The sequence below is a fragment of the Polypterus senegalus genome, chromosome 18 (genome assembly GCF_016835505.1).
Source record: "Polypterus senegalus isolate Bchr_013 chromosome 18, ASM1683550v1, whole genome shotgun sequence".
Taxonomy (NCBI): domain Eukaryota; kingdom Metazoa; phylum Chordata; class Cladistia; order Polypteriformes; family Polypteridae; genus Polypterus; species Polypterus senegalus.
Window position 1 is genome coordinate 74,055,559 of NC_053171.1, and position 7,126 is coordinate 74,062,684.

The 7,126-nt window shown below is 44.8% G+C and overlaps 1 non-coding gene across 1 annotated transcript; it reads left to right on the plus strand.

Annotated features, from left to right (window-relative positions):
• Window positions 1-6,338: 6,338 nt before the first annotated feature.
• Window positions 6,339-6,412, plus strand: trnar-ucu. Its single transcript has one exon. It is a non-coding gene; the product is annotated as a tRNA-Arg (tRNA).
• The last annotated feature ends 714 nt before the right edge of the window (window positions 6,413-7,126 follow it).

Here is a 7,126-nt window from a genome sequence, read left to right on the forward strand (position 1 = left end):
GAGAGGTGTACCGATCAAAGCAAAGGACGGTCACCTGTTGCTAACCACCGAAGCACAAGAAAAACGATGAGTCAAGCACTTCGCTGAGCTCCTGAACCAACCAGAACCCACATCAACATTCGCAGACGATCTCTTAACACCGGCAATTGACCTTCCAGTCGAAGTTGGACTAATCACACCAGCCAAAACCAAGTCGGCGATTGCAGTCCTTAAGACTGGTCGCACACCGCATGGACGAAATCGCTCCCAAAATGTTAAAACATGCAGGACAATGACTTATAGACCATTTTACATCTCTCCTTAACAGGTGCTGGGAAACAGCGACCGTCCCAGAAGACTGGAGAATTGTAAAAATTCCAAAGAAAGAGAATCTCGCCGACTGCAACAACTGGCGTGGCGTCCTGTCCGTCCCAGGCAAAGTGCTGTGCTCTATCCTGCTCCAATGCCTACGCCAAGCTGTTGACCATCTACTCCGCGAGGAACAAGCAGGGTTCCGTAACGGGAGATCCTGCTCCGAACAAATCTTTGTCCTACGAACAATCATCGAACAAAGTACCGAATTGCAGCAAAAACTGTCTATAAACTTTATCGACTTTACTAACGCCTTCGACAGTATTCACTGAGAGACACTATGGAAAATTGCCAGAGCCTATGGCATCCCAGTGAAGTTAGTTAACATCTTACGAAATATATACCATGAGTCGAGTTGCTACGTACACACGGACTACGGCATCTCCGAGGCCTTCCGGATCGACACGGGTGTGCGCCCAGGCTGTATCATTTCGCCATTTCTATTTCTGCTGGTACTTGACTTCATCATGCGCTACACCCTTGGACACAATGACCATTGCCTTCAGGGCTGCGATGGGAGATGAATAGCAGATCTGGACTTTGCGGACGATATCACTCTACTTGGCCCCACCCAACAATCCCTCCACAATCTCACTGAACTACTACAACGTGAGGCGGAAAAAATCAGGCTCCGAATTAGTGAGGCCAAGAGCAAGGTCATGCACATCGGCTATGCACGTGCAAACATCACGGTCTCCATCGGCCAACAACAGCTTGAGGAAGTCGACTACTTCACCTACCTCGGCAGCACCATGGCACCTGACGGGAGGACAGACATCAACGTAGTCTGCCGTATTGGGAAAGCGTCATCAGTAATGCGACAACTGGGACCAATATGGTGATCCAACGCCATTACACTGCCAACAAAAATGTGACTGCTAAATACGATCATCATCCCTATGGCGATATATGCAAGCGAAACTTGAAATTCATCTGCAGCGATCACGAGACGCCTGAACGTCTTTCAGCAACGCTGCCTACAGTGAATACTGAAGGTCCCCTATCAGGAGCACATCAATAATGATGAAATCCATCAATGAACAGCTACCCAATCTCTAGCGAGCACTGTAGCGGAACACCACTTTTGATTTGCTGGCCACATCCTCCGGCAACCAATACATCGCCTTCCAAAGATCGGACACCCACCCATGATACACAAAAGCGTGGCTGCCCAAAACAAACATGGCAACGTTCTTTCAACAAAGACCTACATGCTATAGACCTATCACGGGATAAAGCCGAAGCCGCTGCCGCTGACTGAATTCGTTGGCGATCTCTTGCCGCCCAATGCGCCACCTGGCGTGGGAGGAACTAAGTCTAAGTAAGGGTGGCATGGAGGTGCAGTGGTGCCGCTTCTCCCTCTAACATCTGGGGTCCTTCATGTGCGGAATTTGCATGGTCTCCCTGTGTCTACATGGGTTTCCTCCAGGTGCTCTGGTTTCATCCCACTGTCTAAAGAACTGCAAGTTAGGTGCATTTTCAACATTAAACTGGCCCTGGTGAGTGTGTGTGTGTGTGTGTGTTTGTTCACCTTGTGATGAACTGGCGACCTGTCCAAGTTACTAGCTGAGATAGGATTTGGTAACCCCCTGCCACCCTGTTCAGGACCAATTGGGTTAGAAGATAACTGTTTGAATTTATGTACAGAGTTGAAAGAAGTGTGTGGTACAACCTCAGTTCTAAAAAATCTGAGACAATATAGAAAATGCTAATAAAAATAACAAGGATTCATTTGTAAATTCCCTTTGACTTGTATTCAAACAAAAACAGTGTAAAGTGAAGGTGTTTCCTGTTTAATGAGTCAGCTGCCTTGTATGTTAAAGCTGTACATTTATTCTGAAAATGGGATTGGCTCCTGCAGACCCCCGTGACCCTGTGTTCGGATTCAGCGGGTTGGAAAATGGATGGATGATGTCACATTCCAGAAAAGCTGGGATGGGGTATTTAGGACAATAGCAAGGTGATGTGAAACAGGTGAGGCAGTTGCATTCAAGTACATAAGGAGCTTCCATAAAAGGTCTTGTCCTTCAAGAACAATAGGTTAAGCTTCGCCATTTTCAATTAACCCAGAATTTTAAGAGCAACATTCCCCAAAGAGCAATCTGTTGGATTTTGGACATGTCACCCTCTAAAGTGTACAATATAATATAAAGGACTTGAAGAATCCAGTCAAATCTTGAAGTATAAAGAGGCTAGGCCAAAAGCCATTTCTGAATGCTCCTAATCTCCAATCCCCTGGATCTCCCTGTCTTAAAAACCATCTCTCGTCTTTAATGGACAGCAGCTGATGATACTCTGCTCTGACCTGTCATTCCCTCCGGAGGACCTCACGGCATTGTCGAGAATCACCGCCCATCTCACTGATATATTAACCTGGATGAAGGAGCACCGTCTCCAAGTCAACACAGAAAAGATGGACCTGCTTGTTCTCCCTGTCTGTTCAGCCTCCAGTCTCTGTGCAGTTTGGTTCCTTATCATTAACACCCTCTAGGATGGTGGGGTGATGATCAATGACCAGCTGTCCTTCAGGGACCATTTTGTTATGGTCTCTTGGTCTGGCAGAATTCACTATATGCAATATCTGCCAAATCAAATGGTATCTGACAGAATATGTAGCCAACTCCTGGCCACCACCTTGGTCTGGTCATGTCTGGATTATCGCATCTCTCTGCTGGCAAAGTACGGGCATGTGCCACCAAGCTGCCTAAAGATGATTCAAACTGCAGCAGCAGATCTAGTGGTCATCAAGCCAAGGTGGATACTTGTCATTCCTCTCTTCAGATCATCAGACTAGTTTTCCGTGGTTCAAATGCTTGATGCTTGCTTGCAGAGCTGTCAGTGGAGTAGCCCCTACTGTATATATATGGAGACACTTTTGAGCTCCAGTCTGCCGATGAACAGCATCTGGTGTTGGCACCTCTGTCTGGTAATAAATCTCAGTCCAGACTCTTTTTATGAGTACCTCCAAGCTGGTGGAACAAATTGCCCACCTGCCTCTGAAATCCCAACTCCCTCGATGTGTTTAAAAAGCATTTGAAGATTCTTTAGTTTGGTGAATTTCTGTCTAACTGGTTTTTATTATCTAAGAATTAGGGTTAGGGTTAGCTCATTTGTATGTCTCTTCGGAGGTCTCTTCTGAGCTGTCTGATTATGGTTACCCTTGACCTGTCACACGCATTCCCAAACAGTCCAAAGACTGATGTTTAATCAGTTATGTTGACCTCTTTAGCAAGTTAATTTGGATAAAAGCACCTGCTAAGCAAATAATGGACAGCATAAAATGGGCTCAGAAAAATGCTTCACTAAACCTTTGTTAGTCAACACCATTTGCTTCTGCATCCATTGATGCAAGTTAACACTTTACTGTGCACAGCAGAAGCCGTACATCAACACTGTCTGGAGGTGCTGCTGACTTCTCTGGATGTGGTCTCATCAGAGATAGAAAGTAGCACAGTGGGATTATGTTTTATGGTCTGACAAGTTGGAGAAAAAAAAAGAAAATAGTCATCATCTTCTGCAGGCCAAAGAAGAAAAAGACCATCTAATCTGTTATCAGCACCAGGTCCAAAAACCAGCGTCTATCAGTGCCCAGAGTATGGGTGACTTGCACATCTGTGAGGCACCATTAAAGCAGAAAGACAAGTACAAATCGAAAAGCAACATATGCTACCATCCAGACGCACGTCTTTTCCAGAAATGTTTTCCAGCATTACAAAGGGAAACCACATTCTACCCAGATTACAAGTATAAGGCTAGCGTGACATACTGGAAGGACCAGGAGAGCAGATGTGTACAGGACACTGCCACACCCAGAGTGCTATATTGGCAGCCCCCTTGGGTTGCAGTGGCGCCTCGGTTTTCTGCAGGGCTCCATGGGAATTGGAGTTTGGCGCAGCCATGTTGGTTTCCCTGGGGGCCACCAGAGGGAGCTGCAGAGCCCTACTTTGGGTTTTACACCACACCGGGGAGTACTTCCAGATAATGCTGATGGGCCGCCTAAAGTGCTCCCAGGTGCAACATAAAAAGGACCACCTCACTTCAGAGTCGGAAGGAGGAGAAAGAAAGAAAGAAAGAAAGTGTGATATTGACTGTGCTGTACATGTCGGAGACTTGGAGAAACGTTTTCCACATCCAAAATAAACGTGTGTTGTGCTGGACTCGTGCCTTGTGTCTGTTGTGTAGGGTGTTTGGGGAGTCGGTGCACCCCCTGGTGGCCACACTGCAGGTACTTAATTGGTCCTCACCTGTGTGACGCATTATTAAGTGCAAAATACCTAAAGGAAGGCTCAACCAAAGAGCTGCGTTAATTGATGAGTGAGAGAAAATCAACCCAACTTGTGCCTTCAGGGTGTTATTAAAAGAAATGGTGATGTTGCAGAGTGGTCTCCTGAGCCAACTTGTTGGAGTATGTTGCAATCAGCAGATTTGACATGGCTGTAATATTTCAAGAAAAATATTAAATTCACACGGTAAAACATTAAATAATGTGTTTTAAATACAGTACAGGTCAGCTAGAATTTGCACATCACTCCTTTTTGCTTTTATTAGCATTTTCCATACTAGCCAAACTTTTTTAGAATTGGGGTTTTATGTGGCTAGAGGATTAAATTCATTCATATTTATTTAATAATATATGCAGAGTGATAAGCAATATTTTATGGTTGTTGGATCTGAAAAAAAATCCTGTATAAATTATATTACCTACGTTATGCAGTACATATTAATGTTTTGGTGTTTGCTGATGAGGACGAATAAATATTATTTCAAAATAAAATATCATATAGTGGCTTGATGCTGATGTGTTTTTAGTTGGCATATGACTCGGATGCCGGCCCGCTTTACGCCAGTGGTTCTCAACCTGTGGGGCGGGCCCCCCTAGGCGGGCGCGAAGTAACAAAAAGGAGGGCGCGAAGATGTGAAAAAAAGAAAACAAGAATTAAAAAAATATGAAAAAAACATCTGTTGAAACCAAAACAAATTAACTTTAAGTGCATTCTGATACTAGAACAATAAATACAGAGTTAGATAAATGTCGATAAAAGTTAAGTAGGTATAATAAAATATGCATCTACATTTCAAAAAAATGTTAGGGGTCGCGATTAAAACTGTTATGAAAACTCGGGTCGCAAATACTTAAAGGTTGAGAAACGCTGATTTACGCTTTTATCGCAGAAACGTTTAAGTGGCACTGGCTGATTTTAAATTGGCCCCGACCGAAGGTGTGCAGGTGTTCGGTAACGGAGTGTCCTCACGACCAGGGTTTGTTGATGATCGATGCTCCAGGAGGCACTGACAGCCAAATAATTAAGCATCAGATTAAGGCAACGTGAGCAGTTCTTCCACACAATGCGCACCTTACATGGACCCCCTGACTTTCACTTGCTTCAAGATATTTAGCGCCGATGATCCTTTCTAATCAAATGACGTTTACGCAATAGTGGAGATCGCCTTAGAAACCGAGCAGATTTGTGCGCGTAATAAGAAATGGCAAGAAATGAATCAAGAAATACACACAGACTGCTCCGGTGGAGTCCTCTATGGCGTGTAGGAGCCACTAAAATGAAAGCAAACAAAACGAAGGGCGAGCCGCTTTTCGGCGTACCGTTAGTAACCGCTCACCACCACTCCCACTGCACTTGCACCTCGCCACATCGAATTCCCATGCTAGTCAAGCATCCATCCGTTCATAAAAAGCAGATTGGCTCACCAAGCGTCTAAAACGTCTAAAAAAGGTTCCGCCCAGGTAACCGACTGTCACCATGCTGCAGCAGTGCGGGCCCGGTCTCGAAATGGGTCACTGAGCGCCATTGTGGCTCCTAGCCGGCCGTTTATATCTCGTTTTTGCATCAAGCGACGGAGCCGAAATGGCGAGCGGCGGGCTGAAGTTCTCGTGCGCGCCTCGTCGCTGGTGCTGATGCTGCGCGTGCACGGCGGCTGAGAGGAGGCAAACCTATACTGATGGATTTGGCGATGTTGTAGTTGGCTCAGTCTCTGTGGCGCAATGGAATAGCGCGCTGGACTTCTAATCCAGAGGCTCCGGGTTCGAGTCCCGGCAGAGATGGGTTCAGGTTCGGCTGAGACCCGCTGGGGGGCTCATATTTTAAACCCATTTACATGCCCTCCCCGTTTCTATTATGTAAGTTTGCTCTTTTCGTGTAAAATTATACTCCGTTTAGGTTAGCATTACGGTGCTACTGATTGACATGAAGATTTTCGGATTTCGGAATGTTCTCAGATTTGATTTTTTGGTGTAATTAAGCCCTGTGAAGCCTGCAAATGGACGACATAAAGCTAATTTCAGAACAGAGATGTTCCCATTACCTGCTTCAACCCCTATGTCTTTTAATGTCTAATTTCACCTATAGTAGCGCATAACTCTTTGATTTCTACCAATTTGGAAAATAAAATCATAACAGGATGAACTACTGTAGAGGAATTCTCAAATCTGGGATACCCTGTCCCAGTTACCTCACGAATATTTAAAATATTCAGCACATGAAAATACAATGAATAATTAATATAAAGAGCAGTGGCCAACTCAGCATAAGCGGATTAATTCACCGGTATAGGCCAATGCAAATGATTTTAGGTCATATTTTTAATTTCTGGAAATTCCTTTTGCAGGCTGAAAACCATTCATTTTCTCTGCCGAAAGAGATTAGAAGATCATGTTTTATTCATCCTGCCTACTCGATTTGCTCCAGTGACAGCTATTGTCAGCACCATTGTTTAAGATGATTAATAGGGTCAGCTATGACTTGGAGGAACTGGTCTA